General features: G+C 39.5%; 1 protein-coding gene and 1 long non-coding RNA gene across 2 annotated transcripts in view; one reads left to right on the top strand and one right to left on the bottom strand.

The window, feature by feature from the left end:
- The window catches only part of LOC122986857 (NLR family CARD domain-containing protein 3-like), a 934102-nt gene that overhangs the window by 712058 nt on the left and 202274 nt on the right, over positions 1–19770 (top strand). The gene's annotated exons all lie outside the window — the stretch shown is intronic.
- Positions 1453–18839, bottom strand: LOC122987874. Its single transcript, XR_006404647.1, has 3 exons — positions 18756–18839; positions 9387–9393; positions 1453–1463 (listed from the first exon to the last, which is right to left on the bottom strand). It is a non-coding gene; the product is annotated as an uncharacterized LOC122987874 (long non-coding RNA).

A 19770-nucleotide genomic window follows, 5' to 3' on the forward strand; every position in this document is an offset into this window, starting at 1 on the left:
ATTGGAGGACTTAAAGTTTGATCATTTATTTATATAATTTGCAGAGATATATTTGTTTCTTTTACTTTGACATTAAAGAGTTTCTGTTGATCTGTGTCAAAAATCCACATGAAATGTGACATTCTGCATAATAAGTACTTTTAATTCCACTCTTTAAGAAAATTTAGTCGATAATTCTGTACTTTCACTTAAGTAACATTTTGAATGCGCACAAGTATTTATACTGTGATATTTCTACTTTTACTTAAGTTAAAGAGGTCAGTGCTTCTTCCACCTCTGTGTTCACAGTGACAGCAGAGTGTAATCTGATCCGGATATGGAAGGCTTGTTTGTGACACAGATGTGAGTCATTCCTTCTACATTTAAGAGCTTTGTGGCCAAAATACATTTTTATACAACGCTGCAGGACTCTGAAGTCATCATGATCTGTGAGTCTAACAGTACACTGACAGGAACTTTAAACTCCTGCTAAATAATAACAACAGCAATAAGAAGAATAAAGTAAATCTGAAGAGCCTCTCAGATGACCCGTGCATGATGTATTCATGTGTTTGGGGCCTCAGGGTGACCATAAATGTCCCTGCATCCTCTGAACAATCATCTCTATATTTATGAGGAAAGCAGCAGGTGATGTAATATGTTCAATAAGAGCAGGAATGAGCTCAGAGCACCTCGTCCTGTGTTCACACTGAGCCAAGTGTTCGAGACAAACTGTCTGCCAACACATGAGGAAATGAAGCGACTCCGGCTCTGAACTGACTGAACCACAGAGACGCTCTGCTGACTTTATTAAACTGTCACATTTCATTAATGCTTCAATAAATCTTTACTTTCAGTCAGACACAACTTCTATACTTATTGCGAGATTCATTTTACTTTATGCATAGGAGTGTTTTCTGATCTGGCGCCCCTATCGGCAGTAATCAGCAGGACAACATCTGTCTGTGCTTTCCAGGACCGTCACACATCACTGTTCAACAATAATGATGCTGTGGTTCAGGTCTGGTTAGGTTTAGGGAGAGATCATGGTTTAGGTTAAAGTTACTACTTCCTTCAACATTTAATTCAGTATTGAACTCAATGCCATGTCTCAATACTACAGAGGACTCTTATGTTAACTTTAGTTCCTCCCAAACTGATAATCTTGTTGATAGTGCTGCAGGCTCACTGAGAATAACACTCGACTCCATCAACCCTTTAAAAAGGAAGATAATAAAACATAAGAGGTTAGCTCCATGGTTTAACTCCCAAACCCACAAATTAAAGCAAACATCATGAAAATTGGAAAGGATTTGGCGTTCCACCAAAGTAGAAGAATCTCACTTAGTCTGGCAAGATAGTGTTAAAACATATAGGAAGGCCCTCTGTAATGCCAGAGCCGCCTATTACTCAGCATTAATAGAGAATAAAAACTGCCCTAGGTTCCTTTTCAGCACTTTGGCTGACAAAGAGTCATAACTCTACTGATCCATGTATTCCAATGGCTCTCAGTAGAAATGACTTCATGAGCTTCTTCAATGATAAAATTCTAACTATTAGAGACAAAATTAACCACCTCCTGCCCTCAACAGGCACCGTTCTCTCCCCAAACACAGGAACCTTGGTAACGGCAGTAAATCCTGACATATATTTGGACTGTTTTTCTCCAGTAGACTTGTCTGAACTAACTTCAATGATTTGTTCAGCTAAACCATCAACCTGTCTCTTAGATCCCATCCCAACTAGGCTGCTTAAGGAAGTCTTACCCTTAGTGAGCACTTCTTTACTAGATATGATCAATCTGTCTTTAGTAACAGGCTATGTACCACAGTCCTTTAAAGTAGCTGTAATTAAACCTCTTCTTAAAAAGCCTACTCTTGATTCAGGTGTTTTAGCCAATTATAGACCTATATCTAACCTTCCATTTCTCTCTAAGATCCTTGAGAAAGCAGTCTCTAATCAGTTATGTGACTTTCTACATAACAATAGTTTATTTGAGGATTTTCAGTCAGGATTTAGAGGCATCATAGCACAGAGACAGCACTGGTGAAAGTCACTAATGACCTCCTAACTGCAGCAGACAAAGGATTTGTCTCTATACTTGTCCTGTTAGATCTTAGTGCCGCATTCGACACAATCGACCATCAAATCCTTTTGCAGAGACTGGAACATTTAATTGGCATTAAAGGAACTGCATTAAGCTGGTTTAAGTCCTATTTATCAGACCGATTTCAGTTTGTACATGTTAATGATGAATCCTCCATGAAGGCAAAAGTTAGACACAGAGTTCCACAAGGTTCTGTACTTGGACCAGTTCTATTCACCTTATATATGCTTCCTTTAGGTAATATTATTAGGAAACACTCCATTAATTTTCATTGTTATGCAGATGATACCCAATTATATTTAACAATGAAGCCTGATGAAACCAATCAGTTAAACAAACTCCAAACATGCCTTAACGACATAAAGACCTGGATGACCTGCAATTTTCTGCTACTAAACTCAGATAAAACTGAAGTTATTGTTCTTGGCCCTAAACACCTTAGAAACACATTATCTAATGATATAGCTACTCTGGATGGCATTACCCTGGCCTCCAGCAAACCGTAAGGAATCTGGGAGTTATCTTTGATCAGGATATGTCCTTTAACTCCCACATAAATCAAATCTCAAGGACTGCCTTTTTTCACTTACGTAATATCTCAAAAATCACATCCTGTCCCTAAAAGATGCAGAAAAACTAGTTCACGCATTTGTTACTTCTAGGCTGGATTATTGCAATTCCTTATTATCAGGCTGCTCTAACAAGTCTCTAAAGACTCTCCAGCTGGTCCAGAATGCAGCTGCACGTGTTCTGACTAAAACTAGAAAAAGAGACCACATTTCTCCCATTTTAGCTTCACTGCATTGGCTTCCTGTAAAATCTAGAATAGAATTTAAAATCCTTCTTCTAACTTACAAAGCCCTTAATGGTCAGGCACCATCATATCTTAAAGAGCTCATAATACCGTATTATCCCACTAGAACACTGTGCTCCCAGTATGCAGGCTTACTGGTGGTTCCTACAGTCTTTAAAAGTAGAATGGGAGGCAGAGCCTTCAGCTATCAGGCTCCTCTTCTATGGAACCATCTTCCAGATTGGGTCCGGGGTGCAGACACCCTCTCTATGTTTAAGAGTAGGCTTAAAACTTTCCTTTTTGATAAAGCTTATAGTTAGGGCCAACCAGGCTCGCCTTGGATCAGCCCTTAGTTATGCTGCTATAGGCCTAGACTGCTGGGGGACTTCCCATGATGCACTGAGCTCCTCTCTCCTCCTCCTCCTCTCCATCTGTATGCATTCATGTAACATCAATGCATGTCAATAACTTTGCTTCTTCCTCAGTTTTTTTGTGCTTTCTCATCTCACAGGTTCCTTTGGATCAGGGTCGCGGACCCCCTAGTTAAGGACAGTGGGCTTCTGTGGACTGTGGCTGCAGGGATGCCGAGCTGACGTGATACTGCTTGATGCCCACATCTGTCATTATTATTATTAGTCATATTTCTATTATTATTATCGTTGTTATTATGCTTCTCTGTGTCTCTCTTTCTTTCTCTCTCAACCCAACCGGTCGAGGCAGATGGCGCCACCTAGAGTCCGGTTCTACTTGAGGTTTCTTCCCGTCAAAGGGGAGTTTTTCCTGCTGCTGCTCATGGAGGAATGTTGGGTCTCTGTAGATTTAAGTCACGCCATGGCCCTGACCTTTCCTTTTCGTTTGTTTATAAAATGAGTGTATCAGCTTGAATACGGAAATCCCAATTCCAAACCAAATTCAGTTAAAGATCTGTATTCTGGCCTTTGACTCATTTTTATTAAAACTGAGTCTATTTTAAACATATCTGTGACATTTGATTCACAAACAGTAGTTGTTTTGTTTTGTTTTGTTTTGTTTTTCTGGGTTTTTTTTTGAAGATCTGTATTCTGGCCTTTTTTGACTCATTATTCTCTAAATCCATCTTTCCTTACAGCCAGATTCCTCTCTGTCCTCCAGCAGAAAGATATTTACATCAATCTGCATTATTAATGAGCTGCTGCTCTGATTGGCTGGAGGTGCGGCCCCCACCTTCACCCCCAGCCAATCAGAACAGGCCCTAATGAAAGCAGCAGCATGTTTACCTGCAGTAATGTCTGCAGACAGTATATAGCGTCTATGAAGCTGCTGCTGCTCAGCTGAGACTCAACAGGAAGTTTCAGGACGGTGAGATCGAGTCCAAGTTTCCTCACAAAGTCAAAGTCTGTTTTTCAAACGTTAGCTTAGCTTTAGCTCAGATATATTATGTTCCTTTAGCCGAGGAACAGAAAGAAACCATGTTTTAAAACTTCATCACAGACTCAAGATGAAACAGTAGAAAATCCTGCAGCTGAGTGTCGTTCAGCAGACAGTCGGCTGTAAAATGTGCTGAACACAAACAACCAAAAAACGTCAGACTGTTCCTTTTAAATGTCGTCAGTTTATTTGTTTCTGGACGCTCAGTGCTGAAGGAGCACTAGCAGGTCAAGTGAGGTGAGAGCAGAGGCTGTGTGTTGGGGGGGGGGGGGGGGGGGGGGTAGGTATCATTTGGGGTGGAGGGGGGTGATTATAAATGAAAGTGCTCTGTGGGGATTTTGTGTGCTTCTTGCTGAGTGTGAGGGAGAATTAAACTCGTTGACTCACTGACGCAGCCAGCTGGTATCCCACAGAGCTTTGAACAATGTGAGTTTTTTCCATCACTTGGCTCCGAGCGGCTGCTGGGGGGGTCCAGGCCCGGCTCCTGGCCCTCCAAACGGACCACTTATTTTAATCCAGGGGGGACATTTGGACTCGTCTCCGCTCGGTCCCGATGGAAACGAGCCGGATTTCCTCAGCTGCCGCTCTGCCAGAGTAAACGCTCTCTCTCTCTCTCTCACACACACACACGCACACGCTCCCGGTGCATTCTGGGAGTGTCCTGCTGGTTCCATCACAGTGGAAACGTGGACTCTGGAGAGCTCACAGGAAGCTGCCAGCAGCTCAACCCACTGACCCGCCTGCTGCTGGACCTCCTCTGAGGACAGACGCCCAGTTCACCCAGAAGGATTCCTGAAAACACCAGAAACAAGCACATGATGAAAAACTGTTTCTGTTCCCATGGTAACATATTTGTGGTGGAACGTCAGTGCAAAACCTCGTTTACTCGAGTTACTCAGTTTTGAGGTACTTGTACTTCGCTTGAGTATTTCCATGTGATGCTTCCACTCCGCTACATTTTATATTTATTTATTATATAATTACTTACTTTTCAGATGAAGATTTGACACAATGGAAAATATAACAAGCTTTTTGCAATTTGGTGCAGTGCAGCTCAAATACAATACAGTTCATGCATACACATATAAATAGAAATGATATGAATGAATGGTAAATTAAAAAGTTCAATCTAGACCTGCTCTACATGAAAAATCTCCTGAGATAACTTCTCTTCTTTGTTGCTTTATAAATAAAATTGATTTGAATTGAATTGTTTTTTAATATTTCATTACAAGTAAAAGTCCTGCAATTAAAATCAAAAGTAAAAGTACAGAAGTGTTATCAGCTAAATGTACGTAGAGTATCAAAAGTTCCTATTTATCATTAATAATCAGAATATAAACAGTGAATACATTGTTCATAGCACATTATAATGTAGTTATAAGCAGATATAATATAATAATATAATATAATAATATAATATACATTTTAAGTGTTAATTAATGTTCAGTATTTTAGTTTGAGACAGTCCAGCGTCAGAGAGCTGAGCAGTGAGAAAGAGACAGAAGCTGTTTTATATATATAATTATTGCAATAACAAACAAGTTGCACATAAGAAACACCATAAACAACAAAAAAAGTAGAGCAACAATCAACAAAGTGTTAAACTGTTAAGAGGGCTCAAGTGTTCACGGAAGAAGAACTGAGTTTTCAGGCGTTTCTTGAACGCACCGCGTGCAGCCGGAACCACAAACTGCCGTCCAGACGTCGATCATCTGTGTCGTTCTATATTATAACAGCTGTGTTTTACTATATGGAGTTAAAGCTGCTGACAGCTGCATTATAGTGAGTCATAAACCTTTATTAACTGTTTATAGACTGATTATCACTTTTAATAAATTGTTAAACATTTATTAATTACCCACCTGGAAACCCCAAACTGCTGTTATGAATGACCAGTAAGTATTAATAAATCATATATTAACTATTAATAGATCCATTAACGCCTAATAAAGGGCAACTTATGAGGAAGTAGTCCCAGAACTTTTTGCAGTCTTGGAACAGATTTCATTCAAACACAGAAAAAAAGTAACATAATGAGTTAGAGCAACGACGTCATCGGTGCTCCTTCTAGATGATAAACCAGGTGAATAACGAGCGTTTGGATGTCTCTATCGATCTGATCCTGCAGCTTTATCTGCTTCATCAGACCTGATATCCCATCATCTCCTGCCTGGTCTCACACACATCCAGAGGAAGGAAAAATTAGACCCAAACAATGTTCACGTCTCCTCACAGTTTCCTCAGGAAGGAGCCGTGTCCAACACAAACTCTGCTCTCATGAACTCTGAAGACCTGATCCTGATCCTGATCCTGATCCTGGACCTGCTGCTGGTTGAGCTCCAGAGCAGCAGAGAGGTCGGGTATCAGCTTTAAGATGAAACGCTGCTTCCTCTGCAGGTTAAACGTGAGCGAATCTGGATCTTAAACCTCGGTCTGGTTTCCTCGGATCTCATTAATCTCAGTCATCAGTGTGTGTAAGAATCCTGATCCAGACAAACATCAACGTTTCTCTGCAGCACAGAGATCAAGAACAACAAACTCTGAGTAACAACTAAACACAGCAGCTGTCAATCAGAACGTCACACAGCTCACTGGTGGTAAAACAGCATCAGTTCTTTATTAGTTGCTGCCATTTTACAACACAGTAAACCAGTAGAGACCTAATTTATTGATATGATATTTCAAAACTTAATAAAGTGACATCAACAGTCCTGCAGTGCTTCTTCTTCTTCTTCTTCTCCTCGTTGGTTCTGTGCATCATGGTCGCGCGCCGGCTTTGATGCTGCAGTCCTGCTTGACACCAACGCCTGCTATTATTATTATTATTATTATTATTATTATTGTTGTTGTTGTTGTTGTTGTTGTTGTGCGTCTCTCTCAGCTGGTCTCATTTCATCCCATTGAAAGCACATTTGAAGGATGTTTTAATATCCAGTATGAACAGGAGGAATGATTACAGCGAGTTCATATGGACACCTGACCGCTGGTTTAACACACTGGGAACACTGGGAACACTGGAAACTCGTCCTTTAAACCCAATTAGTTAAAATTGCTTCAAGTTTTTCGAGTGTGTTTAACTCACAGTAATGAAACTCTTCCCTCTGGAAGCTTTGACCTCCTGACCCGCTGACCTCCTGACCTCCTGACCTCTTGACCTCTTGAGCTCTTAACCCCTTGTTGACTCTTGTCAGACAGAGTTTGCAGGAAGTATAATCTATATAATGTGATTATTCACATTTTTATAATTAATTCTAATCTGTTTTTTATAATTTATTTTCGTTAGGATTTTTTTATATGTTTTTTTTCCTTTTGTTATTTCTGTACATTTATTTATTTATTTATTTATTAACAACTTTTTATTGAAAATTTTCATTTTTTAAAAAACAAATAGACACAGGAAGAAATGCTGAGACATACAAACAAATAAAACCATAAGATGGTGCTTCAGATTACAGCTCAATGTAATTACTCAGAGTTACCAGAAGCACTTAATAAATCTGATATGGTTTATTGACCTTATTACCAACAAACTACAGAGTAACAATAAAAGCAGTAAAGACATAAAGACAACAATAATGCAGGAGTATTATGTCATGTATTTATTACAGTTGTGACCTTTAACGGAGGTGTTAATTATTAATTGTAATTCCAACTATTCTAATGAGCTGTTGAGTCCTGCTGCTCTTTCATCTGCTTCACTCTGCAGATGTTTCGGGTTTTTCACTCCGAGTGTTTTGTCAGTGATGTTATTCGGGTGTTTTAACTCCTTCAGGCCTCTTTGCACCTGGTCGATGATCATGGAGGCTGTGGTGGAAACTGTAAATAAAAGTTTTAACAACATATCTCCACCCGGTTACTGCAGTTACAGTCGAATCAAGCGCACCTGCAGAGCAGCAGCTCTGCACTAAACTGATGTAACAGTTACATTAGTCTCGTGTTTTACCTGCAGGACTTGTGTTATAATGCTGCTGTTCATAAAACGTCAGAGTTCAGTTATAAAATCCAAACGCAGTGCGCAGCGTCTCTCCTGATTGCCTGCTGACGGCGCCGCCAGCCGGAGAGTCGATCACGCTGGACGAGAGCAACGGCCAATCAGGAAACTCCAACACGGCCGGCAGACCAACGGTGTAACGTCATCACTCACGGACAACCGCCGTTATATCGCTGGTCCGTGTCCCATCCAGCCAAAAACATGTCAAATCTAGAGTAACGTCGACTGGAAAAACAAATGAAACATTCACCTTAAACCAGCTGATAACATTAACAATAACCCACCAATCAGGTCATAAACAAATAAAGTGCAAATGTAACTTTTTATGGAGAACCTGTGCAACAGTCTGCATCCAGTAATCAAACTGAATGAATTTGGAGGTAGTTTAGTTAAAAAAAAACACCTCTTGAACCTCACTTTTAAGTGTCCTTCTATTATTATTATATATATTATATTATTATCCTCCTCGGTGGATTCCATCGTTGTAAAGCTGAACCTGCCTCTGGACTGAACCGCTGACCCCACATCGCTGTCGTCCATCAGCTGCTGGGTGAAGACGTGGGTCTCCTCTGCTGCTAGATCAGGAATGATGGGATGCCACTGACAGAAACATCAGGTTCTTTCCGTAGTCCTGGATGAGCTTGTTGTTCTTCCTGGCTCCCTGTAGTGCAGCCTGGCGATCCTCGTACCTCAGCACCTTGAAGACCAGCATCCTGGGCCACTCCATATTCTGGCAACATAGGTTCAACGTGCCGTCTCGGCCGAGGGAGGGATCCACTTTCCTTCTTTGAAGGAAACCTACGGCATCATCTCCTCCCGGTTCAGAGCCGGCTTTACCAGCACTCGCAATCACATCGTTCACATCTTGTTTCAGACCTTTGGTTTATTCAGCACTGATAGACAAAGCATGGTCTGTCATTTCTTTGTGCAGTTCCACCAGATGGCGTCCGTCACATTATCCTGGTGTCATGATGTCACTTGAGTCGACGTGGGTTGGGGCTGAAGTCTACAAGTTAGAAAAGTAAAGTGCTTCACGTTAATGAAAAATACACTATTAAAGGCAATATTAAAAACAGCAATGACAACAAACAAACGAGGACAGAGACACATAAACTAGTACAAAAGTTCCAAAACACAGAAGAGAAAAAGACGCTTTTCAGACAGAATAAACCAAAAGCTGCTTCATGAAGGAGTGAAGGAACTGCAGCGATAAGTGACAGCATTCAATAACAGCTTGAAAAGCAAAGTCACATCAGGTTTTATCGCAGGTTTGAGGGACAGACAGTAAGACCCAAGAGCCTGATACTCTCTGTAGGTTAGCACCAGTATTTTAAAATGGATTGGAAATGTAACTGGGAGCCAGTGCACAGAGGATAAAATTGGTGTGATATGTGATCTCTCATTTTGAACAGTTTGGAGACGGTTTGATTTAAACAGGAAAAAAGAGCGTTACAATCATCTAAACGAGACAAAATAAAAGTATGCCTGACCCACAGAGACCGAAAAACTCCTGTCAGCAAGATATGATGGGAACCAGTCCGAGGCTAATAGCCACCAACTGGTTCAGACTATTTATTAAATATCATGATCGACAGTCAGGTTACACCGATACTGAGCATTTCCCGTCGTCTGCAGTCATCATAACATCATTACTGACTTTAAGAAGATGACGTTAATGAAGTCATGCAGGTTATGAACTTCTAAAACAGTTATAAGCTGCTTGGTAACAACTTCTTCCAGCAGTTTGTTTACTGGTCTTTAATTCATTGGGATGAATTTTTTGGTGGGGACAGAACCAGTTGAAAGGGAGAGATTGATCACGGCTACAATAGTGGAACCAACTAAATTAAAAACATTTAAAAACAGAGATGAGGGAAGAACGTCGGGGGGGCAGATGAAGGTTTAGTTTTGTCCTCTAAGGAAAAACAGAGTTCAGGATTGTGGATTTAATGTGTAGCGTTACGCCGTTATGGCACAAATCGCGGTTAGCAATGCTTTCTAATGTTAGCTAACTGTTAGCAGCGCTGCTAAGCTAAAACTAGACGGGCTTTAATTCATTAGTAGTGAAATTAAAGTGGAGTGTCACATAAGCACTACAGAAAATATTGATTGTCAGTTTATTTTAATCTCTTAGTTATGTATCTTATGTCGACATGAATTCATAACAAAAGTAAAATTACACTTTATCTTTTGCGTAATTGCATCTATTAACATTGTTAATGATTAGATTAGTTCTGTAGAGCTGTGTTGAAAGAGATGAACCTGACTGGTGAGTTCTGCACCAGCAGCCAAGAAACTGGAAAACCTAAAAAATTATTAGTTAATAATTAATTTTATGTAACTACAGTCCTAAATAGTGGAAGTACAGATGAAAGACATTTACCGTTCTCTGAGTGTTTCTTTGCTGCATGTAGCATTTGACATGAACACTACATGAAGATTACAGCCTGTAATGTACAGTATAATAACTCCGGAGTTACTTTTGTACCAGTACGTTATGTTTATAGTATTATATTTATTATATTTAGTAGTATTACCAATACACACATATATGTAGTTACAGGGGAACTAGATGTGAAGCTCTGTAGTTATCTTTTAAATATGGAGTATCTATTATATTAATATTACAGTAATATTACTGAGCAATAATCTGGATGTTTGGGAGGAATTTAAAGAGAATTTATACTGTAGTTATTATTTATCTTCTATGATTACAGATTACAGTATGACCATAAAACTGAGCAAAAATCTGGAAGTTTCAGGGAAGATGGAGTGATGACTTCTGCTGCAGTTAATAAATCTGATGTGATTTAATTTCAAAATGACCTTATTACCAACAAACAGGCAAACTACATCATTCCTGAGTAATTTTGGGGGAACTTAAAATAACTCCGAGGTACATCCGTGCCACATCAGGGGACAGCGTGTTGCCATGGATACTGTCAGCCTCTGAAGACTCTCTGCTGTACAAGTTTTCTCTAAATTCATCCCAAACTTCCAGATTGTTGCTCAATATGTCATATATATCCTGTAATAATAGAATAGGTACCTCGTAGTTAAAAAATAACTACAGTAGGAATTCATGACTCCATGACTTCACATCTTGTTCACCTGTACTTACAAATAACCGCGGAGTTATTACGCTGTACGGTGTGGGCTGTAATGTAAGGTGTTTCTAATATTTTATAGAAATTGCTCCGGAGGCCAGTGACAGGGAGGCAGTGGATCAGGGGAAGTGGTTCTCTGTCATGGATGAGGCAGTAGGTGGCAGAGCATCTATCCAGCCTCCACGCCTCATTGGCTCAGCCCGGGGAAGGAACCCTGCCGTTTCTGATTCAGTGCCATCTGAGCCAGAGAGTCAGACTCCAGAGCCAGAGAGTGTGCCGGGGTCAGAGGAGCCAGGGCCACCAAAAACGCAACGGCGTGACGCCATGTTGGAACTGCTGGCGAAGGAAGAGGAGAGGGCCGGGCGACATGGGGCCATCTGGCTCCATCTCTCAGGCAGTAATTCTGCAAAATGGCAAACAAGTGATGACCGTCATCACTGCAGGGTGCACTTCCAGAGCCTTGAACAATATTGATCACCGTTGGTCTTCATAAAGCCAGATGAACGGGTCTTTGTCTGTTGAACCTTGCTGCAACCGGCTCCATGTACAGTGTTATACGGGTGGAGACATACAGGGACATCTGCCGTCCTCTAGAATACAATAACCTTCACTGAGATGATTGTTCATGCTGTAAATAAAGATATTAAAACTGATAACATGGACTAAAAGCTGTGTGACAATACAATCACACTGTTGTAATAGTTTCCTGTATGTGATGTGAAAACATAATTGTGCCATGTCGATGTTTCCCCAGCAGGGGGAGTAGTCTGACTGTGAGAATTCAGAACTGATGTATATATATATATATATATATATGTATTGTAAATATAAATGTAAAGGCTTAGCATCATCTTCTTCTTTTACAATTTGACGATGTCTTGCTAGCGCAGCACGTCTCAGTGTTCTCTGTCTAATGAGGTTAATTCTGTTTTCTTCTAAGCAAAAGTATTTGAATGATTGTGAGAATAAAGAGAGAAAGATTGATATCTGGTGGCATCTCCACACAGCTCTGAACGCTGTTTCATAAAGAGTAAAATATTCGTTTGATGACAGGCACCAGATAAATCTATGAGAAGCAGCGGAGCAGCGCGTCACAACACAAACAGCCACGAAGCACTTTGTATTGATTAGTTTGGGAAATAAGCTCAGTATAATATCCTGTATTTATCACAGTGTTACATCATCAGATTCTGTGACCTGTAGTGTTGAAGAAGCACTTAGATCCTTTACTTCAGTAAGAAAATCAAAACCACAATAAAAAAAATACTCAATTACAAAACTCTGCAGTTAAAATCCTACTTATGTAAAAGTGTAGAAGTAAAAACAGCTAAATTTACTTCAAGTACTGAAATAAGTAGTGACTGACAGAATAAAATACTGCTGATGTCTCATCAGTGTTAATGATGCTGGAACGGACAGGAGAGTGTTTGTTATTAGCAGTAATTCATAATTATCATAGATAATTAATATAATTAATATTATCATAGATAATGATAATTCATAATTATAGATAATTATGAATAATGAAATCAAGAGATTATTAATATCAATAATTCAGGCACCAACTGTTGGATCTGTGAGGAGCACAGTCTATTATTTGCAATAATTATCAATTATCAATGATAATTAACTAATTATAACAATTAATAGAATTATTAATATGAATGAACAGATACGGGGCACCACCTGGAAACCGGGACCAATAACCAAACAAGGTAGTCTCATAAAGGAGTTCACCTAGAATATTAATATCTGATATCAACATTAAAGGTGAGGTCAGCCACTTTTAACAATATGTTACACACAATAATGACAGAAGAACTTCTCTTTAAAGATATTAGTGTTTATTAAACTTAGCAAAATTAACAGTTAAAGTTAACAACTGATCAATAAACAACTATTCTAAAATCTAATTCTACCAAACAAAACACAACAGCTACGTACAGGGTTGGACACATGCAGGGGAATGCATGTATGTGTGTGTGTGTGTGCGACAAGATGGCGACTTGGCCTGACGTGATGACGTCGTCAGTCTGCAACGCGGACGTGACTGTGGGAGGAAGTCAGCTGGCTCTGGGCGGCGTTCAAACAGGCCGACAGCAGAGTCGACTCAGTTGAAGGAGAGCGAGGCAGAGAATGTCTTCCTGAAGAAAAATCCTTTTCTCACGTGTTCTTCAGGGTATCGTCTTGGTTTTAAAGGGGCGGTGATGTCATGGCTGCGTCATCAGGAGCGTCTCCGCCAATGAGAGACTGTATGTTGACTGTTCCCTGCTGAGGTGTGAAGATTGCAAAGCATCACTGGAAATGGAGTTTGCAATGGACTCCCATTGTCTGTAAGCGCTCCTCAGAAACCAACGGGTGACGTGACGGTAACTATATTTTTATACAGTCTACGGTAATGAGCGCTTTCAGACGTGACCAGTATCTCCGGTTCTGCTGCTTTGATTTTCATCCTTTTTTAAAAAAAACTGTCACTCATGAGTGTGATGATGTAACAGTGAAATGACGACTCAGCGACTGTAGTTTCAGCACCTGGAGTCTTTATGAAGCTGGACGGGAACATCAGTGATTCAGACGTCTGTGTGGTCCGGACACGGAGTTAAAGACAGATCTGGATACAGCTTTTCCAAGATGGCACCCGCTAATTATAATGCAAGTTACTGACTCAGCGTTACTTCCAAAGACACATTCACCACATGAAAAGCATGTGTCTCGCTGTGTGAGCTCTGTTCAGTTTGTCCACATAAGGAAGTCTTATTGAATAATCACACATATAACTCCCAGAGGGAACTTCCAGGATCCGAACAAAGACTGTTTACTCACAACAATTCCCGCTCGCACACAGATTCCAGCACAATTAAGTCTTCCCCTAAAAACAATGAACAGAATTAAAAATGTAGAATATATGGAGCCCCAAAAGTCCCGAAAGGTGATCCTTCTTTTGTTTTATCTTGCTCGTACAAGATAATTTACTGTAAATACCAGACAATCAAGTTTTATTTTCACCACAATAAAATATGATGAAATTCTTGCTGCTGTTGCACAAAAGGAAGAAAGAAAGCGCTGCAGATGAAAACCCTTCAAACACTTATAACTGCATAACCCTGCATGTATTTCATCCATGGATTATTAAATGTAACTGCAGACCTGATGACTCATCAGACGACTCAAACATCTTAATGGTCTACTTGGTCATTTGTTCAGGGACAAACACAAAAACCTCTTTGTAACAGTAGTTGTGGTGTCGACTTGTATTATTACATGTTTTACTTCGTCGTACTGAAACATTCAACGTGCTGTTTTGTCTTTTTGTCTTCTAGCTTCACTCAAAAGATTTAGTAATAAAGTTTTTGGATGTTGTCACAGTCATCAGAGTCGTCAGTCCTGCAGTTATAAATTATTATGAAATATTAATAAAGGGTTAAATGTTACTTTAGAGGCTCTGTGAGAACGACTTTAATGTGACAGATGGTGGAAGTTTGAAAGATGAGCAAACGTTCACGTCATCAGAACGTAACTGACGTGTGTCATGCTGTGCATTAAAAACACTTCATTATATGCATTAAATTTGGTTTAATTACACTGGAGTTTGGCTGATGTAAAGCATCCATGTTTGCTAGATTTTCAGGCACTTCAGTGCTATTATTAATGTATGGTATGGTGCTGTGAAGGCCTTATTGTACCTGAAGGAATTCTTCTTCTTCTTCTTCTTCTTCTCTGCAATGAAACACGTTTTTGAAGGACTAAATGTCAATTCAGTTTTATTTATAAAGCACCAAATCCCATCAGAAGTCATCTCAGGGCTGTTTCCACATAGAGCAGGTCTGGACTGAACTCTTTAATCTACAGAGACCCAACATTCCTCCATCAACAGCAGGAAAACTCCCCTTTAACAGGAAGAAATCTCAACCTGCACCAGACTGACTTCCTGTCAGACGGTTTGTGGTTTCACTTGCAGTTTGACGTCAGGACATCTGATTAATCACCTGATCAATCAACAATCTGTGGCTGTCCGATGATCAGTTGGATTTCTAGCATCTAGCATTGAATCTGATTGGAGGATATTTGGCATGTTGTGGTTAAACTGACGGAGACGCTGCGACAGAACAAAGACTGTTTACTCACAACAATCCTCACTCGCACACAGATTCCTGCACAGTTATGTCTTCCCCTCAAAGAGAACGAATATAATTTGTAGGACAGACGGAGCCCCTGAAGTCCTGAAAGGAGACACTTTTTTTTACCTTTTTATCATACTGGATATTAAAAGATCCTTCAAATGTGCTTTCAATGGAAGTGATGGAGGCCAAAATCCACAGTGTGTCCACACAGTCATTTAAAAGTCTGTGTGAAGCTTCTATTCAGCTTCATCAGTCTGAGTTAGTCATATCAAGTGGATATCTGACACATTTACAGTCTTTTTAGCATCAAATTCCCTCTTTGTGTTTCCTCGGACAGTGTTTCCCTGTTGAGCTGCAGGTGGAAGTATAGTAACAAAAAGAGGCACTTTGGCACTAAAAAGACTGTAATGTTGAAAGATATCTACTTGATTTGACTCATTTGGACGCTGAAGCTTCATATTAGCTTCAGATAAACCTTAAAATACATTTTTGCACAGAAGGAGGACTGTGGATTTTCATTGTAAGGTCATTATGAAGGGATCTTCATAATGATTACAGCAAGAAACACAGCTTTAATGTTCATTTGACGACTGACTGCTGGTTTAAGACTTGATAAACTGTGAACTCGTCCTTTAAACCAAACGAGACGACGTCATTAAAAGAGCGACAGTCAAAGCTCAAACGATGGAAAACATGATGAAACATTTCTGTTAGTTTCTTGTATTGATTGATGTGAGGAAGGTTACAGTCTCCTCCTCCTCCTCATCGCTCCACACAGATCTGATTTTTCAGCTCTTCAGTGACGTTTAAATCACATGATTCATGACGTCATCATTTATTCACTCAGTCTGTTTTTATCTGTTTTTATCCACAGCTGCTTTTACACCTCAGACTAGATATTAATACTCTGTTTTCACATTTGCAGCATTTCTACTCTTGTTGCTGCTTCTGTTTGTAGCATCAAGAAAGGAAGATGTGTGTAGATGTGTAGTGTGAGTTAACACAACATACAACACTGATGAAAACACAGTGAGTTCCAGTCTCACCTGGTTAATGTGACACAACAAATATTTGGAGTGGAGTTGAAGCATCAGACACACAGAGGAGACGTGATGGAGCGACGTGGATGTTTCCTCCTCTGATGGACTCTGAAAGCTCCGTCCTGCTGCGTGATAATGAACACTGGAACAATGAGGACTCTCGGGGGCGGCGCGGTGGGGGTGAGTGGGCTCAGCTTTCCCAAACCCCCCCTGGGACAAAACCTTGTGTTCCTCCGTCCACACAAACATTCCTCTGCTGGTAAACCACACTCCCCTGCTGGAGCGCGCTCAGTACGGACACAACGCGTTTTCCTCAGATGGAGAATTCATTCATTCATTCATTTTGAGAAGAGAAAAAACATGTGAAATAAGAGTGTGCAGGTTGGCACTCGACTGTCTGTCTGAATGTGGCTGGTGGAGCTTTGGATGAGTGGTCAGTGCAGATGTTTGTGGTCTGGGAGAACCGGGGTTGGAGACCAGATGTGAGACTTTCCCCCTCAAATAGATTTATTGAAGAACATTTACTTTAATATCCTAAAGTCAGAAGTGTCATAAAAACAAAAACAGGATTTTTTTTCTTTTATTCGAATACAAATACAAATAATTTTGCTGCCTACAAATATACAATACAAATATAAATACTGGGTTCTCTGCACACTATATAAACACTATATAAACACTATATGAAACACTATATCAACACTATATAAACACTATATAAACACTATATGAAACACTATATCAACACTATATAAACACTATATAAACACTATATGAAACACTATATAAACACTATATAAACACTATATAAACACTACATGAACACCATATGAAACACTATATCAACACTATATAAACACTATATAAACACTATATGAAACACTATATAAACACTACATGAACACTATATGAAACACTATATAAACACTATATAAACACTCTATAAACATTATATGAAACACTATATAAACACTATATAAACACTATATGAAACACTATATCAACACTATATAAACACTATATAAACACTACATGAGCACTATATGAAACACTATATAAACACTATATCAACACTATATAAACACTACATGAGCACTATATGAAACACTATATAAACATCATTCAAACACTATATAAACACTATATGAAACACTATATCAACACTATATAAACACTATATAAACACTACATGAGCACTATATGAAACACTATATAAACACTATATCAACACTATATAAACACTATATAAACACCATATGAAAACTATATGAAACACTACATAAACATCATTCAAACACTATATAAACACTATATAAACACCATATGAAACACTATATAAACACTCTATAAACACTCTATAAACATTATATAAACACTATATGAAACACTGTATAAACACTCTGTGACTTTTTGTTCTTGTGTTCTAGGAGATGTGATGTGGATGTAGGGAGATATCCATCCCATGTTTATTTGTGATTTAGTGGATTGATTGAAGTGATTTATTATACAGAGCTGCTGTATGTATCAGACTGCTGCTGGTTGTTGTGCTTCCTACTGGTTGTGTTGTGAGTCTTATTGTGAGTATGAATGTGATGGAGGTGTATTGACGTATCTTGTGTTATTGAAGAGTAGCTACTCTAATAATACAGTAGTTAATGGGGATCTAAACAAACAAACAAACAAACAAACAAACAAACAAACAAACAAACCTGTCCTGCTGCTGCCTTCAGGTGCTGCAGGGAGTTAATGAACTGTAGGCGCCGATGTCAGTGATTATAATCAGTCTCCTTCTTCAGGAATAATTTCAGCTGCAGTGATCGACTGTCTGGAGCGACGTCCTTGTGTTTTAAAGTGGATCTCTGAGTTTTTTTTCCCTCTGATGCATTTTATTAACTCAGTGTTTGACTTTTTTGTGAAAATGTGGAAGATTTATGGTAAAACTTTTAAACTGCTTGGAGGAGATTACTTCTGTAAACAGGTAAAAACAGGTGAGTTAATCAGTATTTCTGGCTGCTTCCATCATCTCACACTGGACTGGAGCTGCTGTGAATCATTAAAAGTCATGAAAAAGACAAAATCTGACATGTAAATGTGTTTTCAGCAGGTAAAAGCCAGAAGCCTCCCCAGGGGGCGCCGGAGAGCTGAGAGTGAGGCAGAAATACTGCCAGAGGTGAAAGAAGTTAAACCTCTCAGAGTCATAATAAAACACATACTGACATCATTCAGTGTGACTGACACTTCCTGAGGATCATTATCTCTGACGTCCATCACCAATAAACCTCCATAAATCCACCTAGAAACCAGAGAACAAAGAGAATCTCCTTCAGATCATCATGTTACTGCAGACAGCAGCTGTTAACAGCTGATTCACATGTTTAATGGAGACTGTTTGACTAAATGTGAACAGATCAGGTGTAAAACGTGTATGACAGAGAAGCAGCTTCTGATGTTACAGCAACACATCTGATCGGCTTTATAGCGTCTTGCTTCTGTTTGTTTCTGTCGTCATGTTGGTTAAAACAGGCCGACATGTTGCTGTTGGCATGTGTCTGTCTGTGAAATTAGCAAAAACATTTTCACACAGAAGTCAGATTTCACACTGAGCTGATAAGTGCAGCAGTCTTTGAACCTCCAACAGAAGGACTGAATGACTCCTTTCATTAAGAAGTTGATTCATGTTGATTCATCACACGGCTTCATAGTAACTATGTGATGACTGTGCAGCAACATGATCACTCTGAGCATCAGGTCTCCTCAAATAATGAGTCATAAAACTTTTTAGGATGAAACTGATGAAACATAAAACAGTTTTCTCTCTGTGGTTCTTGTCGTCCTGAGGGACTGAGTCCAGATGTTTGAGTCAAGGGGAACCACAAACATTTACAAAAAATTACATTTGTTCACAGATGCCAAATTGAACTTCCACCTGTTTCCTCCAACAGAAGGACTTAATGACTCCCTTTATTGAGAAGTTGATTCATGTTGATTCATCAAACGGCTGCATACTAACTCTGTGATGACTGTGTGTTCCTGGGGTCATTCTCTGACCTCGGAGGGGCTTCACAGAGGTTCATCTCAGCTGTCCTGATGAGGCTGGCTGTCTCTATGGTAACCAGGATCAGGTGAGATATGCTGAGACTGGTCTCCTCTTGAAATGGATAGTGATAGATAGCAAGTGACCTGTGTACAGACTACATGGCTTCAGTTCACTTTAATCAGCAT

Source organism: Thunnus albacares, chromosome 1 (genome assembly GCF_914725855.1).
Source record: "Thunnus albacares chromosome 1, fThuAlb1.1, whole genome shotgun sequence".
Lineage (NCBI taxonomy): Eukaryota > Metazoa > Chordata > Actinopteri > Scombriformes > Scombridae > Thunnus > Thunnus albacares.